General features: G+C 42.1%; 1 long non-coding RNA gene across 2 annotated transcripts in view; it reads right to left on the bottom strand.

Annotated features, from left to right (window-relative positions):
• The window catches only part of LOC122813313, a 376648-nt gene that overhangs the window by 255734 nt on the left and 96790 nt on the right, over positions 1-24124 (bottom strand). The gene's annotated exons all lie outside the window — the stretch shown is intronic.

Genomic DNA, 24124 nt, shown 5'->3' with positions numbered 1-24124 from the left:
ATTGAGTCTATTAAGCCCATTTTTTGTCTGCATTAGAATTTTACCATTCTTTTTTCATCACTTTTTTCATCACTTTATTACGAATTATGGGTTCTGTATATGTATGCTTTTGTATATGTATGTGTATGTATATATTTCTTCATGATACACACCCCAACTTGTAATGAGATGAATGGGGATGTATTATATATATATATATATATATATATATATATATATATATATATATATATATATATATATATATATATACCTCTTTTATAGGTACTGATTTTTTGTATTTTTCGTATTTGGTTTGATATAGGTAGTAGGTAAGGGTTAATGATATACCATTGGAAGAGTGGTTCATTCGTTTAAAATGTGTTTCACTTTAAATGGGCGTAAGTCAACAGCCGTATATTAGCGTGATGTTCACGCTTCTATGTACTCACTGATGACGCTTTGATTGGCGAAACCGGTCTGGGGAAGATCATGGAAGAATAAACATCTTATATATTGCCCTGACTTCTTTTTGAGTGCTGGAAGGATTTTTGGATATATACATACATATATATATATAGATATATATATATATATATATATACATATATATATATATATATATATATACATATATATATATATATATATATATATATATATATATATATATATATATATATATATATATATATATATATATATATATATATATATATATATATACACACACACACACACACACATATATATATATATATATACATATATACATATATATATATATATATATATATATATATATATATATATATATACATATACATACATATATATATATATATATATATATATATATACATACATATATATATATATATATACATACACACACACACACACACACACACACACACACACACACACACACACACATACGGTTAATATCAAAACTGCGAAAGGCAAAACAATTTCCATTTGCAGTTTTGATATAAACCATCGAAAACGGAATCACAAATGCATTACAATGTCGAATCAGATTCAATACAGTCTTCGAAAACATCACATGATAACTCCTACACAACATATCACGTTTTTGCAAGGTGGTCAAGCCCCCCCCCCCCGCAAACAATATATTCCAACTCTGAGATTGCACTACAGTGGGGATATGGATGAATTTCCAAACCTCACTGTACTGCGATCTCCATACAGTTTGTCGAACACTTAAAGCCAAAAGTACTATTGCATTCCCATAAGTGTGGTCGACGTTGCAATACCTTCAACATTTTGTGAGCGACAATCTGACATTCAGAATAATAACTGCCGTCCGACTGTCGTTCGCAAAAATGATAGTAAACCTATACATGCATAGCATACACACACACACACAGACACAGACACAGACACACACACACACACACACACACACACACACACACACACACACACACACACACACACACACAAACACACACATCTATTCAAACATATCAAATAACCTAAATGTACAAAATCTTCGACACCACACACATTGACAAGCTGCTATGTATGTGCTGAGCAACAATCTTGGTGTATGCAAAATGAAAACACACACAAAAAGAAAACAATTTTTTATCAGGGGGTCAAGTCCCCTGTGCCACCTCCCTTAGGTAACCATTTGGCCAATGTAACTTTGAAGACTGGTTTGGTCAATCTGTTAGAAGAGAATGAAACAAACAACTGGTCGGTTTTCCTGATGTCTTTAAGTTGTCTATGCACAACCAATGGATGGAACATACAATCTCCCTTATTTGAAAAGTATGGAAAGAAAACTGGAAGATTAATGACCTGGTTTATGCTGGACTCAAAAGCTACCTTAGGCAAAAAGACAGGTTGGTTCAAAAGAACACCCTGTCTTTGTGGAAAATCAGGTAAGGACGTTTAGAAGATAGAGTCTGGAGTTCTGATGCTCCTCTAACTGATATGACAACAACCAGAAAAATGGTTTTCCAAGGCAAAACTTTTAGATCTGCTATGGCTGATGGCTCAAGGGGAGTCTGGGTTAATAATAGTTAAACCCCAAGGAGATGTAGGATCCTTTAATGGAGGTCTAAGTAAAAAAGTACATCTGAGAAAAGCTTTACATAGTTTTGAAGAAGCTACGGTACAGTTATTTTTGCCCAGATGGAAATTAGAAATGGCAGCTAACTGGACCTTAACAACTGAAAAATCAATGCCTTCATTGAAAATTGAAGCTAAAAATTCAAGAATAGATAGCATAGGTGCTGAAAAGGGATCCAAGTTCCTGCTAAGGGCCCAGAATAAAATCTCTTCCATTTACATTCTTATAGTAGAAACTTTTTGAGAAGATAAAAAGATATAACACACTGGAGAGGGGAGCCTGGGCAGTCTGGCAATCAACGTAATTAGAGAAACCATGCAGTCAGTTTGAGGCCTGTTAAATCCGGGTGAGACATCTCTGTCGTGAGAGACAGGAGGCCTGGAGTTGGATCCAGTACCCAGGGCGAATAAAGAAGATAAGGCCAGAAGAAGGAGAACCAAATATGAGGCCAGAAGAGGCAATGAGGATTACTGTGCACTTCAAATGGAATACTTTTTTTAGAAATTTGGAAATGAAAGGCAGTGGCAGATAAACCTAAAGTAGACAGGGGGGGCAATAGTCGACTAGAGCATCTCTCGGTGACTATCCCTTTGGAAGGAACAGAGCAAAGAACCTGCTGCACTTGTTATTTAGAGGAGAGGTGAACAGATCACAGCATGGCTGCCCCCATTGAGGGAAAATTCTCTCTGTTATGTTGACATTGAGAGACCACTCATGAGGCATCAGAATGGACCTGCTTAGTTTGCTTGCAATCATGTTGGATTTCCCAGGAATGTGTGTTGTTATTAGAACGCGACTAGAAAAGTGACCAGAAGAGGTTGTCCACTGCCACACTCCCATTACTTCTTGTGGATAATACTTGGTTCCTCCCTGTTTGCTGATGGACAATATGTCAGTGGTCTGGTACATCTGAAAGGCAATTGTCCTGAATGAGAAAGTGTCTTGAAAAGCTTGCAACACTGGGAGAACTGCCTCATTTCCAAGACACTGATATTCATCTTGGTCTCTTCGGAGGACCATGTACCTTGGACTGCCCTTCCCAAATACTGCCCCCCACCCCAGTTGGGAGGCATCTCTGATCACCGTGGGCAGAGAAAGAACAAATGGTTGACCCCCAAGAGTTTGTTTGAATTAATCCACCAAAGAAGCCAGCTTTTGCATGCCTGTATGATGTTGACTGGAGTGGTTAAAGGATGCTGAAGAATGTACCACTGAGTTGACAGAGTCCATTAAAGTATTCACATGTGAAACCTGGCCAGAGGAATGATGGTGATACCAGCTGCCATGGATCCCAAGGCTTGTAAAATAAGTCCAACTGGAAGAGAAGAGAAGAATTTTGAATTACTTTCCTGACCTAGGACTGCAGTGTCTGGATTCGAACAGGGAGAAAGGAGGCTATCTGATTGTGTCCAGACAGACAGCTATGAAGGTGGGAGTTGTGATTTGCTGTAAGTGACTGTGATACCTAGATGGATGTACAACTGGACTAAGTACAGCCTTGCTTGTAAGAGTCGATGCCTGGTCGAGGCAGATAGGAGCCAGTCGTCTAAGTATGGAAACATTTGGAATCCCAGCAGTCTCAAGTGCGCTGCTACCACTGCCTTGCATTTGGTGAACACCCTGGGGGCTGTGGTGATACAAAAGGGCACTGTTCTGAACTGATAATGACTGGCTCCCAACTTGAAGTGCATGTATCATCTGGAGTGCCTGTTCATTTTGATGTCAGAGTACACATCCCGAAGATCTATCGAGCACATCCAGTCATCCTTTTGCAGTAGTGGAAAAATGGACTGAACTGTGATCATCCAAAACAGTGAATATTGCAGAAACTAATTTAGTTTGCCAAGATCCAGAATTAGAATCATGTCTCCTGTGTTTTGTGGTACTAAGGAGAATCTTGAATAAGTCCCAGATCCTCTCTGGAATGGGGAGACCTCATGGACGACTCTTTTTTTCTAGCAGCTTTTCTTATTTCTAATTCTGCTACTTCTCCCTGATTGGGTGGATCATAAGAGATTATTTTCACTTTGGTTGGGAGAATTTGGGAAACTTTTAGTTATGTACTTACCATAACTTTAGATGTTTGGGATCCATCTCACCTACATTCTGTACTGATGGGCTCGGAGCCGATCCCTCGGCTCCGACTCGGCACGCTATGCTATAGAGCGAGGCCTCTTATTGGCTGAGCTATTTCTTATCCCAGGATGCACCACCACTAATCCCCCAGATCTTGTTTGTCCGCATTCATGCACACATGCACAACTTGTTTATATAACATTGTTAAATGTTTCAAGATGAAACAACAGGATTCGGACCTTCTGATATCCTCTGATCTCCAAGGAAGGGGGAAGGAGGGTGGGTTATTGGGAATGTAGAGATGGATCCCAAACATCTAAAGTTATGGTAAGTACATAACTAAAAGATGTTATGTGATCCTATCTCGCCTACATTCTGTACTGATGGGACAGCGTCCCTAGCACCTAAATCCTGGGTGGCTCATTGGAAAACACTCCTGAGCACTGTGGAACCAAATGAAGCTCGTCCTCTAGATGCCACATCCAATTTGTAGTGGGAAATGAAAGTGTGCGGGGAAGACCATGTAGCCGCAGCACAAATGTCACTAATGGCAAGCTTAGAATGAAATGCTATCGAAGTAGCCATAGCCCTTGTAGAATGAGCTTTGACGAAGGTGGTAAGCTCTTTGTTAGAATAAGAATAAGCTTGAGTAATACAGTCCCTGATCCATTTGGCAATAGTGACCTTTGTGACAGCTTTGCCCAATTTATTGTCTGCAAAGGATACAAACAACTGATCTGTTTTCCTTGTTTGTTTGGTCCTATCTAAATAAAAACGCAACTGCCTGTGGACATCTAATGTGTGGAATATGAATTCTGCTTTGTTAGAATATTTCGGAAAGAAGACTAGAAGTTCTAATGATTGTTGTAGGCAGAAACTGGAACAAACTTTAGGGACAAAGGAAGGATTTGGCCTGAGAGATACTCTGTCTTTGTGAAAAACCAAGTACGGAGGTTTTACAGACAAAGCTTGAAGCTCTGAAACTCTTCTGGCAGAAGTAATCGCCACCAGAAAAGCAGTCTTCCACGATAGAAATTTTAGATCACATCGCTGCCGGTTCGAAGGGGAAGGAAGTTAAGGCGCGTAACACCATATTGAGATCCCATGGAGGAGCAGGATGAGAAATCGGAGGTCTTAAAAGCGCAGCACCTTTCAAGAAGGTCTTACACAATCTGTTGCTCATTAAAGGTGGGTTTATAGATTCGTGAAAATTGGAAATAGCTGCCAATTGAATCTTGATGGTAGAGACTGAAGAGCCTTGATTGAAAAGAGAAGTTAAAAATTTTAGTACTTCTGATACGGGAATAGTGATGGGATCCAGGCCCCGGAGTTGAGCCCAAATAGCAAATCTTTTCCATTTGCTAGAATACAATTTCTTTGTAGCAGACTTGTGGGCCGAAGATAAGATGTGTACAACTTCTGGATCCAATGTATGACTCCTGACTATAGTCGGAAGAGGAGGAGCCAAGCCGTCAATTTTAAGGTGTGTAGGGACTGGTGGAATAGTCCCAACTGATGAACCAAAAGGTCTGGGATCTGATCCAGGAACCATGGACCTTCCAGAGCATATTTCCGAAGATAGGGAAACCATATTTGACGAGGCCAGTAAGGAGCAACTAAGATCATTTTGCTCCCCAAGAGAGATGCCTTTTGGATCACCCTGGGAAGGAGAGGAACTGGGGGGAAGGCATAAAGCAAGCCAGTGGGCCAAGGACGGGCTAGTGCGTCCATGGGGCTCTTCCCCGGAGCCGGGGTTAGGGAGAAGAATTTTTTGCACTTCGCATTCAGTGGAGTCGCGAAGAGGTCGCAACAAGGAACTCCCCATTTGCTGAAAATTTGATTTGCAATTGTCATGTTCAGAGACCATTCGTGAGGAGAGAGGATGGTTCTGCTCAGTCTGTCGGCTATCACACTGGACTTGCCCGGGATATGAGTAGCCACTAGAAAGCGTTTGGTTGACACTGCCCATTCCCAGACTCTCATGGCCTCTCTGCAAAGAGGATAGGATCTGGTCCCTCCCTGTTTGTTCAGGTACCAGACAACTGACATGTTGTCTGAGTGAACGGCAATTACGCCCTGAGGGAGGTAATCGTGAAGGGCTTGAAGGGACAGAAGCACCGCCCTCATTTCTAGGATGTTGATATGAAGTAGGGTCTCTTCTGGGTGCCATTTGCCTTGGACTGACCTGCCCAGGGAATGCCCCCCCACCCCATCTGGGAGGCGTCCGTGGTCAAAGTGGCCGCAGGGGGAGGTGGAACAAAGGGTCATCCCTGATCCAAATTGGAGGGCACTAGCCACCAGCGAAGGTCCCATTTGCAGGTTTCTGTGATCCATATGAGGTGACTGAGAGGAAGTTCCTGAAAGGACCACTGAGCTGAAAGAAGCCACTGGAGAATTCTCATGTGCAACCTTGCCAGGGGGACTAGAAGAACCGTGGCGGACATGGATCCCAATAGCTGCAGGACCATTCTGGCTGGGGCTTTGGATCTGGGAAGTAAGGCTCGAACTTGAGCCTGTATGGTTTGTATTCTGTCTGTAGGTAGATAGACCCACATTCGGTTTGAGTCTGTCTCTACCCCTATGAATCTTATGCGTTGAGATGGCAGCAACACAGACGTTGGCCAATTGAAGGTGATTCCAAGGGAATTGCCCAGTGATATAATGGCTTGTAGGCTCCGCAATAGTAGATGCTTGGAGGTGGCAGTTAGGAGCCAGTCGTCTAGATACGGAAACACCTGGAATCCTAGACTTCTCAGGTGAGCAGTCACGACCGCCAAACATTTGGTGAACACCCTGGGGGCTGTGGTGAGACCAAAGGGCAGTGTGCGGAACTGAAAATGACTGCCTCCTATGCTGAAGTGCATATGTCTCCTGGACGCTTGATGTACCATGATATGGTAATAAGCATCCTTGAGATCTATGGAGCACATCCAAACACCTTTCTCCAGCAATGGGAGAATGGTTTGTAGGGTGACCATACGGAACTTGGACTTTTTGACTGAACGGTTTAGGATGCTGAGATCCAAAATGGGTCTCAAGTCCCCGGTCTTTTTTGGCACCAAAAAGAATCTTGAGTAAGTCCCTAATCCGATCTGGTCTGCAAGGACCGGTTGGATGACTCCTTTTTGCAGCAGCTTTGAAACTTCTGAGGCTGCAGTTTCCCGTTGACTGGGTGGCGGGTCCGGGATTTTTTTGGACTGAGGTGGAGAGTGAGAGAAAGGGATGGAGTAACCTCCGGCGATAATTCAAAGCACCCATCGGTTCTGAGTGATACCTTCCCAGGCTTTTAGGTGCCTCGAAAAATGACCCCCGACTGGCTCCGGAGCTGCACAGTCGGGCAATTTCTCAGGGACTGTGAAAGGCTGAAGAGCCACGAAAGGACTCGCGGTCTCCAGTGTTGCGAGGGCCTCTGCCGCCTCTGGGACGGCGTCTTCCGGAAGAATTTCCCCCTCCCCTGCCTCTGGAAGGGGGATCATCCTGCTGAGAGGGGTAAGGCTTCTGAGATCTACGGAACCACATTTTCCCTCCTCTTTTAGCCTTGGGATAAGGCTGAAAGGGAGTGGAAAATCGTGCCCCTACAGCAGTCAAAGTCTTACCCTCCTGCTCGCAGCGGGTCAGTGTGTCCTTTACCTTGGGTCCAAACAGGTAGGACCCATCAAAGGGGGCGTCGGCAAAGGAAGACTTAAAGGCCTCTGCGAAATGACACAGGCGGAGCCAGGCTTGTCTCCGTAGAGCAATGCCTGTACCCGCCGCTCTACTCGCCCCTTCGGCCGCATAAGAAATGAGCCTCATGGATGAGTTTGAAATGAACAATAGTGTAGCCAGCTGAGAGCCAACCGTCTGGGCCAGCTCCTCAGGCAGGTTACTCAAGAGGGTATCGGAAAGTTCTTTAATCAGATCCCTCTGAAATCTGGTAAAGTGCGTAAGGTAGTTCAAGGACCTTAATGTAAAGGCCGCTGAACTTAGGGTGCACTTTCCGTACCGATCCATGCTCCTAGACTCCTTATTAGGAGGATGGACGGACGTCGAAGCCTCTGCTACATCTTGCTGGGTAGCAGATGCCACCACCAAAGCATCTACAGCCACACCTTTAGTTAGGAACTCTTTTTCAGGGGGTGCTGAGAGGAACTTATTAGGACGAGCAGGCACCAGTTCCACAGAGTCTGGGTGTTCCCACGCCCTTCGACAGATCAAATCCAAGAGCTCGTCGAAGGGCGGAGACACCCAGGAGGTGGAGGGCTGAGCCCCGAAGGCCTTAAGGAACACCGACTCATCAGCAGAAGGGGGTTTGGACTGCCAGCCGCCTCGTTGTTTAAGGGCTTCCAGGATGTCTGCAAAGGAGACATCATCCGAGGACGACTTAGGGGACCCCTCTGCATCATCGAGATCAGTGTCTGATGTAAGAGACTCATCAGGGGAGTCAACGTGCTTCCTCTTGCACGATCTTTTCCTGGGGGGTTCTTCCGAAGAAGCTTCAGAAGGACCTCCAGGAGGGGGGGAAACCCCAGTGGGGGTAACCTCAGGCCCCGGGCTCCACTGTCTGAGGACAGGGGGACTGCCAAAGACCCAGTCTCGCACGCAGGGAAGGAGCTGGGGAGACCGTGGAGGTAGCCAAAGATGATTTGGCTAACGCACTCCTCATAGCCCTGAAGGCGGGACCACCAGAATCCTGGGAGGGTCCCACCTCCGTGGCCACGACGGTAGACGGCACTCCCGCAGCCGACGCACCGAGAGGAAGACTTGGGACCGAAAACATCAGTCCCGAAGCATCCCCCCCGGGGCCGACGGAAGAAGTCCGCGTACCGAACTCCGACTCAAGAGCCAGAGTTGGAGTAAGGGTCGGGCCCGACCCTAAAACCTCCACCGGTTCCACCAGCACCGGCTCCAACGGTGCCGAGGCTGTTGGAGGAGGAACCATAGTAGCAGGGTGGACCATCGGCTCCGAAGCCGAATGGGCTGGAGCCGAAACTAACTTTTGGAACACCGGAGACTGGAAGAGTCTTAGGAGCACCCTGTCGATGTCCGAATTAGACATCTTGGAGGATCTGGACGATACCGATCGGGTCCGAACCGATTTCTCCATCGGCTCCATAGGAGTAGGGGACCGGCTCCGAATGGATTCTATAATTATCGGTTCCGAGGGAGATCTCAAGGCAATTTCCCTCGGTGCCGATGAGGACTTCGGCGCCGAAGGGGAAGAGTCTGAGCCGGCAACCTTCATCGGCTCCAATATCAGTGGAGCCGATGAAGGTGACCCGCCTCTCGATGCCCCAGACCTCGGCTCCGAAACCAGAGGGGTCAAGACTGGAGGCATCGAGGCAGACCGTTCCGCCCTCGGCTCCGAAGTCCGTGGAGCTGATGGAGAAGCCTGCCTAGGTTTTTTGGCAGTCGGTTCCGACAGACTGGTCGGAGCCGACGCTTTTTTCTTTTTTGAAGGAGAGGAAGATGAAGATAAAGCCTCCTCGAAGGAAGGCTTTATCAAACCTTTTAGGATTAATTTGTTCTTCCTCTCCTGGAGGACTCTTGATGAAAAGGCGTGACACACGCTACATGACTCTTGTAGGTGCTTGGCGCCTAAACAATAAACGCACGAGGAGTGGTCGTCCGTTATGGACATCTTATAACCACACCTCGCGCACTTTTTAAACCCGGAGGGTCTAGGCTCTTTGGACATGTCTAAAGATAGAAAAATACACCAAAAACTAGCAGTTTAAAGTTCAAAGAGATATAAAGTTTTTTTTTTTTTTTTTTTTTTTTATACAACAATACAGTTGACAAAAACACAGAAAAGGAGGGTCAAGACCCTCTAACTTAAATGGGTACTTGACCCACAAAACAAATGCTAGAATAGCAAATAGCAAAAGGGGAAGGCCCCTCTAACTAAAACGGGAAACCTTCCCTTAATGAAAAACACAAATTCCTCAACAAAAATATCCAATACACACTCATATCACAACAATAGCTGTTAGAACAGCTTTTGGGTTCAAAACAAGCAAATTCCTGACAGGAAAAGCCTAAATAAAGATGTACTTAGCCCAGCCAAGTTGAGACCACGTCTTAGCTTGTAAGCGGCAAACGAGATCTGGGGGATTAGTGGTGGTGCATCCTGGGATAAGAAATAGCTCAGCCAATAAGAGGCCTCGCTCTATAGCATAGCGTGCCGAGTCGGAGCCGAGGGATCGGCTCCGAGCCCATCAGTACAGAATGTAGGCGAGATAGGATCACATAACATATGGTATTATATAATCTCTGGATATAATTCTTTGCACCCAGGAATCTTTTGTTATAGATAGCCAGGCTCTTTGGTGCAGAGACAAGTGTTCCACAACTGCCTCCAGAGGGTAACAGTCGGGCCTCCCTTCAGGAGTACTGGTAGGGATTATCCGACAAGGAATCCAGGAAGTCCTGGTTCAGCAGGCCACCTCTGCCATGGAGATGGCATCTTCCTTTTCAATTCCCCCCTCTGCCTCTGGGGGAACTATCTCCACATGAGTCTTGAAAAGAATCCAGGGATTTGCAAAACCACACTTTTCTACATCCCTGTTGATTCCCTGAGAAAAGTCTTTGAGAAGTTGAAAAACATACACCCATGGCAGACATGGTCTTTCCCTCTTCCTCACATCTGGAGCACATGTTCACTACCTTGGGATCAAATAAGGAAGAGTTACTAAAGAACACACTTATGAACAAAGACTTAAAGGGTACTGCAAAATCACAGTCACATCCAGGCATGTCTCTTAATGGCTATGCCTGAACCTACGGCCCATAAGGTACCTTCCACTGCATGGGGGATCAGCCTCATGGACGCATTAGTCTGCAGGATGGCCAATTGCAAGGAGAATCAATTTTGGTCCTCAGCAGACATGGACCCAGAAAGAGATTTGGAAAACTCTTTGGTAAAATCTCTTTGTGATCTCATAAAATGTGCCAGATAACTCAGCGACTGGAATGCAAAGGTCACTAAGGCATACATGTACTTACTAATCATTACAAAGCCCTGGACTCCCTGTTATAGTGATGGAAAGAAGAACACTGCTCTGCAAGCTCTTTACTGATGGCTGCCTCCACAAACATAGGATCAACTGGGACTGCTTTGTTCCAGTGTGCCTGGTCCTTCGGGGAAGCTAGAATTTTAACACATCGATTAGGGATTGGTTCTACAATACGCGTGTCCTTCCACACCTGGTGAGAAACAAGATTTATGAGTTCATCAGCCAGGGGAGTCACCCAAGAAGTAGATGGGGCAAATCCGAAATCCTCCAGGAACACCAATTCCTTCTGGGAGGGGGTATTGGAGGACCAACCATCTTTTTGTTTCATGAGTTCTAGAATAAGTGGAGATCTGGGGGACCCCTCCCCTTTATCAAAATTGGTGTCCTTTGTGAGAGATTCCTGAGGGGAGTCTAGGTGTCTCCTTTTACATGTTCTTTTTCGAGGAACTTCCTCAGTGGGATGGCCTGTGGAAGTATTAAAATAAATTATGATGTCCTGAGAGACTGAACAGAGACTTGATTGCACTGTCTGTCCCAGTGGAAAGGATGAACGAGGCTCAGAGCAGAGAACTGAAGGACACAAATTTGTCTGATGCAGGAAGGACAGGGATGTTCTTTCTCTAAGAAAAGAGAAAGCCCTCTACAAATCGTCAAAGGCAGAACACCTATGGAAAACAAAAGTTAATGGCAAAGGAGCCAGTAATTCCCAAACTGTCAGCTCCTGTAACCCCACAAGCACTCCACACAAGGAAGGAGTTAGACCCAAGTTGTCCAACATCAAAGCTCCAAGGGGGGAGAGACAGCTCCAAGAGCTTCGGAGTCAATCCCAACCCACCAGACCCAGCAATGACGCTTCAGCCTGAGAATCCTTGGGACCAGGTAATTCAGGGAAGTTACTGGAGGCAAAGAACAGACAGACAGTCTTCGGATCCAATGAGGACACCTCTAGGGGTCTTGAATCAGAGGGCTCCAAAACAATGAGTTGGATTGGAGAAGTAGAGACCAAGGGGGAAGTGGACAAAAGTTGGCTTGAGTATCTGGTGGGAGTTAGAGCAGGGAGCACCCCCATCTAGATCTGAACTCTGAGAAATTTTCTCATCATCCTATCCACATCAGCTTCAGATAAGCTTCTGGAAGACCTAAGAGAAGATGTGGAGGACAAAGGTATGGAATGCCTGTGAGGGGATCCCTCCAAAAAAGGTGAAGGGAGCTGTGAAGTGACTGGATCCATTAGAAGAGAAAGAGTTTGTATCCGAAGTGGGGAGACAAATTTAGACTCAGTCAAATCCAAAGTTGCCGGATCTGACTTAAACATCTTGGTAGGAAGCTCAGATGAAGGAGCTAATGAGAAGAGCAATCCAGGGACCTCTTGCATGACTATTTATCCTTAGGAGCAGAGAATGGCTTCCCCCGTCTGGTTTCTTGTAGGGGGTTTGAGCCCCAGTTGTGGAAGCAGAAGAGGTAGAAGGGAGAAGGCCCTTCAGCACTAGTTTGCTCCTATGGTCAGCAAGAGCTCTGGAGTTGAATACACAGCAAATGGAGAAATCCACATCCAAGTGTGTGGGTCCTAAACAATGGGTTTATATTGTAACATCGAAGTCTCAAAACTTCGAATGCTACAATATCGAAACCACTACATTGAAAGTGGAAAATAGTGAAGCCGTGGAACACTGAAATCTTGCCTAGGGCAAGATTTTGGTGGACTGCTTCGCTATTTCCTCCACTGTGGTGCGATAGTTACAGACCTTAGGGTTAGGGAGCGGGTTAAGGTAAGTGGATAGGTAGTACTGTATATATGGTTTAGTGTAGGGTTACAGGTAGGGTTTTGTAAAGTGTATGTGTGTGTATTATTTAGTTTGTTTATGTATAGCTCCTTAGGGTAAGTGTGCATTAGTTACGGACCTTAGGGTTAGGGATTGGGTTAAGGTAAGTGGATAGGTAGTACTGCATGTATGGTTTAGTGTAGGGTTAGAAGTAGGGTTTTGTAAAGTGTATGTGTGTGGATTATTTAATTTATGGTGTGCTTGTGTTGTGTGTGTGTTTCTTGGAACAGCAATTTTTTTCCCTGGGAAAAAATTTGCTATTCTGAGCATTCAATCTTATCACATTTTGAACTTTGAAGTTCGAGCTTATGATGCTTGATATTTTTGAAGTTCGATTATGTGATATAAACCCTAAACAATATACACATTCCCTGTGGGCATCAAAGTTAGGAATTTTATACCCACAGGTAATGCACTTTTTAAAACTAGTAGACTTGTCAGTCATAACTACAAAGGAAGAAACTAACAACTATGTAAATAAAGATTTTTTTTTTTAAGGAGAAGAATAAAGCAAAGAAACAGATAGAAAGAACTACCGAAGATGGTAGTGTAAAGGGTGCTCTAAAGAGTTAAGTTTAAGTTGAAAAAAGAGAATATCAATGATGGAATATCAATGATGGCACTTTAGAAGTACCTACAAATTGGTAGCTAAAAGAAGACAAAAATTTTGCTAAAGATATTAGAAAACTGGCAAGGGAGATCGGAGAATGTAAGATTAGATATAAACTTTTTAAGATGTAACTCAAAAAAAAAAAGATCAACAATAACTCCAAAAGCTAGACAGCGACAGGACACATGATCCACGTCTGAAGGTGAATAATGGCAAAAGAGATCTGAGATATGTTAGGCTGGTGAAGCATTATGGGTAAAGGGAGGAGGTCAAGAGTTTTGGATCCAAAGATCTAGTAGAAGTGGCTGAGTACCCCATCAGTTGAGGAAAGAATGAAATGGACCAACAACATCAGATGCAACGGGTACCTGATATACATGTGTGTGTATGTGTGTATGTACACACACACACACACACACACACACACACACACACACACACACACACAAAACACACAACAAATACAAACACTCAAAAATTAACACAATTAGTTTAATTCCTACGAAGCCAGAGTAAATATGGTTGCCAACTGAAGCATGATGCTTATACTGGTTTTGTACAAAAGAGCTACATACATTCCTTCTAGTCTCTCCTTTTGACAAATTTAGGAATAAAAAGAGGTTGCCTCTAGTTTGCTTTAGAAAAGAGCACAGAATGAATAATTCTACCTGATAGGATATCAGGTCATTCTCTTAATCCGTTTTAATAAAAGGCAATGCCTAACAAGCAAACTACATTTTATTAGGTAATTTGTTTTCAATTTATTTATACTCAAAATTTCCATAGGCATAGCCTTTTATATGAATGCAAGTCAAAAACAGCTGCATATAACAATAGTTTATTACAAATCACAGTTTTGTTTGTATCTTATCACTATTTTTTAAAATACTTTTAAATCTAATTCAGGTTAAAAGATGCCATGACAATAGCTGTCTCAAACCACCAGTGACTTTGTGGCTTTGATTTAAAAAATAGAGACATTAGGCAAAAACGTACATTGTCATACTAACTGGATAATATTTTCCGACAGGATGTTAATGTACTGGTAATGCTCAGTAAAAGAACAAGTCTGCTGGTTCACATAATCATATTAAACTGCCGTGAAGCTCAGTCAGAAAAAAAGGCAAATCACCTCAATTTCTGTATGCTCGCTAAATACAGCTTTGCTTTTAATGAGCATAAAATAATAACTCAGCTAACAAAAGTAACTGCATTTGCAGTTATAAGGACAATACAGTTGTGCAAGTTAAATGTATGATAACAGTAGATGTTTAAATGGTCACTGCTGCAGCAGCCTTAGCCATATGGGTTATATCCTTGACATGATGTAATAGCCAGCCAGCTTACAAAGCTTCAGGGCACCTTCCATACACCCAAACTGTCAGATAGCTCGAGCCGAGCTGACTAAAAGACAAGTTTGGCCATGAAGCCCTTCACAGCTTTCCTGCCAGCAGAGAGGGGGAGGCTGAGCCCCAAAAGGACAATGCTAAGAACAAAAAAAATAAATAAATGTCCACACCCTTGTAAAAAAAAAAAAAAAAAAAAAAAAAACACCAAAAACAAGAAGGACTGGCTACTGCAGCAGCGATCATTAGGAAATCTACTGTTGAGGTAAGTTCAATTTACACAGCTATATTACATTCACCATAATGATAATTGCTGCAGTAGCCTTAGCAATATGGGTAGATTACTTTAGCTAACTACATTTGGGAGGTGGAAGGAGAAGAGTTCAGAAGTCACTGGAGAATGGTTCTAGCAAAGCTTGAGCTGGACAAACTGAAAGAATCAAGCTTATAGTGCTTTGTAAAAGTATGTGGACAGGACCAAGTAGCAGCTTCTAGAATCCAACCCTTTCTGAAAAGCCATAGATGAAGCCAATGGCCTGATACAGTGGCCTTTGATCCTGCCTGGAATAGTTTTGTTATGTGAGTATAACAAAAAGTAATAATAGCCTTAGATAACCATTTGGAAATTGTCTGTCTTACACAGTTTATCCCTTCTTCTTACCTTCACAAGAAATGAACTGATCCAAATATCTGAAAGATTTAGTTCTGTTAAGATAGTACCAAGTTGTCTATGGACATCCAAGGTATGGAGCATCATTTCTGCCTCATTTCTAGGTTCAGCAAAGGAAACAAGGAGATGGACAGTTTTGCTTAAACTTGGATATCACTTTATGCATAAAAGAAGGATTAGTTCTCAAAGAAACCCTGCCCCTATGGAAAATGAGATAGGGTTGACTCACCATAAAAGTTTCCAACTCAGATAACCTTATTGTAGTGATCAGAGTAATTAGTAAAACTGTATTCCACGTTAAGAACCTGAAGTCATTCAGACCAGCGGCTTCAAATGGAGCAAATGTTGGCTTCTCTAACACAAAATTAAGATCCAAAGGAGGGGTCACCAGCTTTATTGGAAAAACCCCTTTCAAGAACATTTTGGCATAAAACTGCATTGAAAAAAGGAGGATCCATGCATAAACATTCTATAATGACCGACAAATGAACTTTAATAGAGAAATAAGAAAATGCTTAGGATAGTAACCCACACAAATACTGTAAAACCAGAGAACAACTAGCCCTGAATGGGTGCTGGTTATATTACTGGCACCAACTAGAAAACTTTTTCCATTTGTTAATATATGATTTTCTAGTAGCATGATTTATTGCCTCCATTAGTACCTACTGCACGTCTTCAATAAACAGGTGCCTGAAAAGAATGAAGAAGCTTTCATTCAGACAGTTAACTGAAGATGGCCAATACTGGGGTGTATGAAACACCCCTGCCATTGTGTGAGTTGATCCAGACTGTGGATGCTTGTGATAAATGCCCCTGGCCATTTTCAAAAGGAGGAGGAACCAGTGTTGCCTGGGCCAGAAGGGAGTCACCAGATTGATTTTGACAGATTCCTTCCAAATCTTTGGATGTGCCCTGGATATTAGTGGAAACTGTAAAAGCATACAGGAACATCCCTGTACAAGGAAAAGAAAAGGCGTCTGTCTTGCAGGCCTTCTTGAATGGAATCCTGGAACAGAATCTTGTCAGTTGATTGTTCAGAGAAGAAGCAAAGAGGTCTACCTGAGAAACTCCCCACAGGTGGATCAGATCTTGGAAGATCCCCTGATCTAGTTTCCATTTGTGAGGGACTGCCATGGCTCTGCTCAGCTTGTCTGCCACATAATTCTGCTCTTACACAATGCAGGAATGCCTGTAAAGTGAGATTGTGCAGTGAAGCTACATCCCAAGCTAACATGGCTGGTCTCCAAAGAGGGTACGACCTAGTTCCCCCTTGCTTGTTGATGTACCACGATTGGGGTATTGTGTGTAACCACTTAAAGAGGTCCCAGGAACCAAAGAGGTTCAATGAGTTCAGTGCTTGGATCAGGGCAAGTATCTCCTTCATATTTATGTGCTTGCATCTGTCCTTGTTGTCCCACACTCCCCTGCACCTTTATCCCTACTGAAATTACTCCCCAAGCAAAGTCTGAAGCACCTGTGGGAAATGACTGATTTGGAGCAGGGAGGGAGAAGGGGAGGCCAGGATTTAACATCTGTTGTCACCACCTAAAGATTTCTTTTCTAGGATCAAAGAGATTTCAGATACCACTGTATCTTTCTCATGTGGAGTCTTGCCAGGGGTATCACAGGAATCATAGATGCCATGAGACCCAAAATCCTGAGGTATTATCTTGCAGTGACCAAAGTCTGAGTGGGAAACCTTTAGAAATAGACCTAAATAGATCCATTTTTTTCTGTGGAAGAAAAGCTCTTTGAGCTGATTTTGTTAGTTGATATCCCTAGAGCACAGTCTTGTGTTAAGGAGTCAAGAAAGGCTTTTGAATGTTCTCTTGGAAACCCAGCTTGTTTACGAGATCTCTCAGTCAAAAGGGAGAGATTCCTAACACTTTGAAAAATTATCTGCAAAGATAATCAAGCCATCTAAATATGGAAAAATGTGGATACCTGTACCCTGCAATGGGCTACAACTGGAGCTAGACACTGAATAATCTTGGTGCAGTGCATTGTCCAAAGGGTAAGGCAGAGAACTGATAATGTGATCCAGACATACAAAACCTTAAGAAATGTCTAAAGGGTGGATGAAGAGGGATGTGATGATAAGTATCTTTTAAGTCTAGTCTTACAAGGAAACTTGAAAGAGGAAGAAATAACAGGTTGTGAAGTGACATCATTTTGAATTTGGGCACTACCACAAACAGGTTTAGGAAAGAAAGATCCAGAACTGGTTTCCAAGCATTTTCTTTCTTCAGCACTAGGAACATCCTTGAATAAAAACCTTTTCCCACCTGAGAAGTTTCACTCCTTGAGACAGCATGAAATGAAGAACAGATGAAAACAAAAGAGTCTGATATAGAGGATGAGAAATTACCCCCACTGGAAAGAAGGAACTTCTTCCCATTGCTATCGGTAATCCTGATGTATGATTTTCAGAACCAATGTGTCTGAAACAATCTGCTGCCAAACAGAAAAATGGAGATTCAGACTTTCTGGAAGAAAAAAAAATGGACAGGGTGGGATGGGTCACAAAGTCTCTTGAATAGTCATTAGAACTTGTTGGACTTTTCCTGGTTTTGGGAAGTTCGAGACTTGTATTTGGAATCCTCTTGCCTCTTCTTAAATATTTGTTTATTCTGTTTTTTGCCAAAACTGGATGAGAAGATAAAAACAATCCCTTGAACAATTTGTAAAAGGAGGGCTGCAAAATCTTAGACATTCCCTGGATCAGCTGACCCTTTCAGCACACTTTTTGATTTTCTCTGCAGAAGAGGGCCAAACATTACATCTCTGTCCAAGGAAGAATTCAAAATCTTATTTTTAACAAGTGGGAGGTTCTGAGAATGCAGTCATGCAAACCACCTGAAGACAGTACCAGTGGCACTATAGACCTGGAAGAAGTATCAACAGAGTCATACAAACCTGAGTAGTGACCTGTGCAAGAGAAGAAAGTAAGTTATTTAAAACAGATAATTCCTCTCAAGCAGAAACTGCAGATAAGACATTCCTCATATTTTTGCAATTTGTTAGAAGAAACATTAGTATATTAGCCCGACAATTCAAAATTCTGAAAATCAAAGTTGCAGAATTATACACTTTTTTCCTATACATTTCAGTAATTATCCCATCATTATCAACAAGATAGGACTGGAATTAACTAAGTGCTTAGCAACAGTGAGATCAAGTAAAACTATAACTGCTGGGTCAATTTTGGGAATAGTGTATAAAAATGTAAAAGACTGAGGACCTTTATACATCCTATCTGCCTTTTTAGGTGAAGCTGGCTGATATCAGGAAAACTGCAGGCAGTAACATACAAATCCTCTAAAGCAAACAGAACAGAAGGAATGAGTATAGATTTTGGAAAATCCTTTTGCAACAACTCAGTATTTTCTGAGGGACTGAGAAACCTCAGTGTTCTCCCACTAAAAACACAGGTGCATTATAGCAACAGTCTCAGAGAAAGGCAACCCCCACAGGGAAAATCAGAAACTTAGCCTCCTTTGAATCTGAAATGAAAAACCCTGTATCCATCCCTGCACCTTCCTGTTCAGATTCAGAATCTGAAAATGGATCCCATCTTTTTTTTTAAACCACTATGCTATACCCATGAAAGAAAAAGAATTTCTTCATGGGAAAAAAAAAACTTTTCGGTTATCTTACACACTACTTTCAAACTGACAGAAAAAACGAGGGCTCTGTTTAAAAGTCGGTTACAATTTCAAGACAGTCCATTAAAGCATAATACTTCTAGCTTTAAAATAACTTTCCTAAATAGGAAAGTAATAAAACATCAACAAAACGAAGAAAGAGGAAAGACAGTGTTTTCTCCAAAGGGAACTTACCTGCCCAGCAAAGAAAAGCATAAGCCAATGGTCGATCCTCGAAAGCCTCCGAGAAGCGTACTTTTTGGTGGCAGTAAAGCTCGTAAAATGCTATGCCAGCACCACAAAAGAAAAATAAACACAATTTCTCCACAGTAAAAATTTTTCAGTTACATTACACTACTTTTAAGCTGACAGAAAGAAATGATTACTCCACATAAAGGTAAGTTGTAGTGTGCACAGTCCATTAAATCAGAACATTCCTAGCTTTAAAATAAACTTCCTGAATAGGAAAGCAATAAAACATCAACAAAATGAAGAAAATGGAAGGGTTTTTTTTCTGCAAAGGAACTTATCTGCTCAACAATGGAAAGTGCAAGTTGGCCATTGATCCTCGAAAACCACACAGAAGTGTACTCTTCAGCAGCTGTAAAGCACTGAAGGGCTTCACTTGCAAATTTGTCTTTTACTCAGAGTAGCTCAAGTTGCCCGACAGTTTTAGCATGTGGAAGGTGTCCTGAAGCTTTGGAAGCTGGCCAGCTGCTATATCCTTGGCAGGATATAACCCATATAGTTAAAGCTCCTGCAGCAGTGATCAATATGATGAACACTTGCTGTTTACTTGAATCTAACAAAAAGCGGCTGCCTTTAGCAGGATGAAAAAAAAATCATATCTGTGAAACAGTATGTGCGTGCATGTATGCATGAGAGAGACAGAAAGAGATGGGGAGAGAGAGACACAGACAAAGAAAGAGAGTGAGAGACAGAGCGCTTACCAACTTTTCTATAAAATTTGGATCCAAAGAGGCTTTTCATCAACACAAAGTTTATGAAGAATAAGCAGTATGAAAATGTAATGTCTAGCTTTATCAGCTAACTGTATTCCACAGTGATTTACTAGAAAATAAAGGCAGCAAATCAGGGGTGTACTGCAAAATCAGGGACAGTTAGAGGTTGCAGTACTTTGAACTCTATGTTTTTTTTTTCATTCATTTGATTACAACTACTTGTGACGTATAATCAGTCAGAAAAGTGGCTGTTATTGCTGGGCACGTGTGTGTGTGTGTGTGTGTGTGTGTGTGTGTGTGTGTGTGTGTGTGTGTGTGTGTGTGTGCGCGCACGTGCGTGTGTGTGTGTGGCTCACCTGATCATATGTCCTGCTCTAGCCACCTACTGTGTTCACATCAGCCACAAGCTGCTGCCAAATTTTCATTCTGCCAGAACTATCCCCACATTCCCTCTCAAATAGAAAGGCACCATGTTGCCTAAATGCTTCCACAATTACTTCATTCTCAGTGTCACTGAAGGTGGGTGTGGGGATTGGGATGCCTGGGTGCCATAAAACACAAAAGAAGGATAATATACTTAAGTATCCCATAAATAAAAGTCCTGCTATAACACATGAAAGGTAGTACTTCACTATTACCCACTGGAGAAACACAAAAGAGTCAAGATATTCAAATATAAAAAAGAATTGTGTGGTTGTAACATATTACAATCACAAACAAAGCCAGGTTGTCTCCAAAGAAGGACAGCAACAATAGCAGATGTTGTTTGTGCCAAAAGAAGAAATACAACTTGGCTCCCCCCACCCCCAAAACAACAGAAAAATGACACAGTTTGCTAACAAACCATCAGTGAAATGCTAAAAATGCTATCAAATAAACTGTCCTTGAAACATGTCTACACATTTACCACAGAACATTCCATATTATGCAATTGCCAGTCAAGTCTACCTGTGACCAGCACTCCCCTACAAGTGTGTATGGGCCATCCTAGAAGGCTAACACCTCTGTGTCACTGATAATATAAGACATTTACATTTCATAGAAATAGCAATAGAAGAGTGTAAAGAGAAAAAAAAAATTAATATTTGTGGTGACAGTTAATAAGACTGCGAATCTGAGAAAGTAAAATGCCCTGGCGAACATGCCTACGCTATCAGTATACTTATAAGAAATGCATACAGATAAATTAGCATATATTAGTTTTAGCATATCCAGTATGTACCTGAAGAATGCAAGCAATCCTTATCAAGATTAGTAGTCTTCTGTGCAGATAAATCCCGAAGTAATATTTTTTCTGTGTTATCCACATAAACAACCTTCAGGTTCCCTTTATCTAGTATAGATTCATGGCTGTGAGCACAGTGAAGATGGAGATTAGGTGTGAACTTGTTAGTACTGCTGAAACCCAAATACTTGGCTCCATGTAGCAAATGTAAACATAGTGCAGGCACTCCCTCTGTGTTTCTTGCTAATGGATTACAACTGTCAATGATTACTGGTAGGGAAAAGAAAAAAATTGACTCCCCCACCTCCAGTGGGTGTGTCAGCCAGGTTAGGCTTACAAAGTGTAGATGTAATTGTATCAAGGTTTTAAATGTATGTAACAGCACAGATTTCAGTTTCTGTTCAGTAACATACAACCTCCCCTTCATTTCTTGACAACTGTATATTACTGACATTTAACATCCTCACACATTTTAAGGACGGGTCTATATCATATATTCGAAATTCCAAAATATCAAACACCATAAGTTCGAACTTGGAAGTTTGAATTATGATAAGACTGAATGCTCAGAATAGTGAATTTTTTCCCCAGGGAAACAATTTGCTGTTCTGAGAAACATACACACAACACAAGCACACCAAAATAAATAAACCACACACATACAGTTAACAAAACCCAGCCCCTACACTAAACTATACATAGATTACTAACTATCCACTTACCTTAACCCACACTCTAACCCTAAGGTCTGTAACTATCGCACACATACTCTATGAAACTATACACAAAATAATTAATACACACACATACAGTTAACAAAACCCAACCCTACACTACACCATACATACATTACTAACTATCCACTTACCTTAACCTGCACCCTAACCCTAAGGTCCGTAACTCTCGCACCACAGTGGAGGAAATAGCGAAGCCATGGAACGGCCCACTGAAATCTTGCCCTACGTAAGATTTTGATGTTCTGGGGCTTCGGTATTTTCGTCCTTCGATGTAGTGGGTTCGATATTATAACTTTTGAAGTTTTACATCTTCGAAGTTATAATATAGACCCTTAAAGATAATGATACAGAATGCCTTACAGACTTCATGCCTCAGATTACTTGTCAGATAAAACAAGAATGAACAACAAACATGGAGGGATACAGGTCAGGCATATGTTTATCAACCAGAGGAGAAGTTGTGGATTGCAATTAATAAAGAGCTGAAGGACTTCATCTGGGTGGGGGAGACAGCATGAGTCAAGTGGGATAATCTGATTCTTCCAGTAGAACAGGGTGGATTGGGATTACCCAGTTTGAAGGGGTATTTCAGAGCTACACAGTTAAGACTCCTATACACAGCACAAGCAGAAAACTATAATTCAAGTGGAAACTGATGATGAAACAGGGAGGAAGCTCAAAACATAAAGAAAGTGGGATTGTGGATGCAGGACTTTAAGGAGAATAACAATAATCATACAGAATATTATATCCATAAAGTAGCAGAAAGTATTCTAAGAATGAAACCAACACGGGAATGGAGTTGCTGATAGGGATGACTACAATTAGGGATACAGACTACAGGCAAGAGAGAACTGGAATTTATTGGAGAAAACTGGCAAAGGAACCAAGGTAGTGGGAGCAAATAACTTCTGAGGAAAAGATGACATAATTAGAAGACACCAAGAATTTATCTGGGCTGCAGGTTAGAGATTGCCTTCCCTATCAGTGATTGATATCAGAGTATAGACAAAGAGAAATAAGTGGGATTCCTAAACGAAAGACCAGCACTGTTAAAGCTTTAATAGAATCTAGAACAGAAGCTACCATCAAAAAAGGAATAATTAGTACAGCATATAAAAATTGCAGGATAACTATAACAATCACTCAGAGGAGGTTATAAAGGATTGGGAAGAGAACCTGGATAAGCAATTCACAAAGAAACAATGGGAGTATATATATATATATATATATATATATATATGTATATATATATATATATATATATATATATATATATATATATATATAAAATATGTCTCTAAATATGCAACAAAATCTAGAAGATTTAGGATTTTTGCCTGGAAATGTTTACATAAATATTTTTATACCCCAAGTAGACTCCACAGAATTTTTCCTCAGGAAGACAGCAAATGATGGATGTGTGAAGGGGAAGAAAGAAGTAATTGGAAACATATTTTCTGGGAGTGTGGAGAGTTGGCGGACTTTAAGGATTCCCTGCGAGATGCACTGTCAGAGATGCTGAGTGAGCAGTTTGGTCTGATGAGGGAGATACAAGGGAGGAATGAGGTTTAAAAGGCAGCAGGACTTAAATGAGCTATGTAATATTTGAGTGAGAAAGACTGGGTGCTTGCAACAAAGATTATCCCTCAGAACTACAAGGGCGGGAGACTTAAACCTTGACACGGTTATTAATAGGACGTGCTGGAGGGACAGATTCATCACCCAGAGACTCCCTATGCTGTGGAACAAAATCCCGGTACACGTGAGGCAGAGCACCTCGCTGGATTTGTTCAAGAGAAATCTTGACCAATGGATGGGAGATCGAAGATATATCCCAGGGATTACCTCAGTGTCACTGCTTGACAGAGGCACAGCAAAATAATGGGCATAGTTTTCTTCAAACTAAAGGGGTGGAAAAAGCCACAAAACTCTGGGCTAGGCTTATAAATGCCC

The sequence above is a fragment of the Protopterus annectens genome, chromosome 10.part0 (genome assembly GCF_019279795.1).
Source record: "Protopterus annectens isolate FY-2018-M chromosome 10.part0, PAN1.0, whole genome shotgun sequence".
Lineage (NCBI taxonomy): Eukaryota > Metazoa > Chordata > Ceratodontiformes > Protopteridae > Protopterus > Protopterus annectens.
This window is presented reverse-complemented; position numbering and strand designations above follow the sequence as displayed.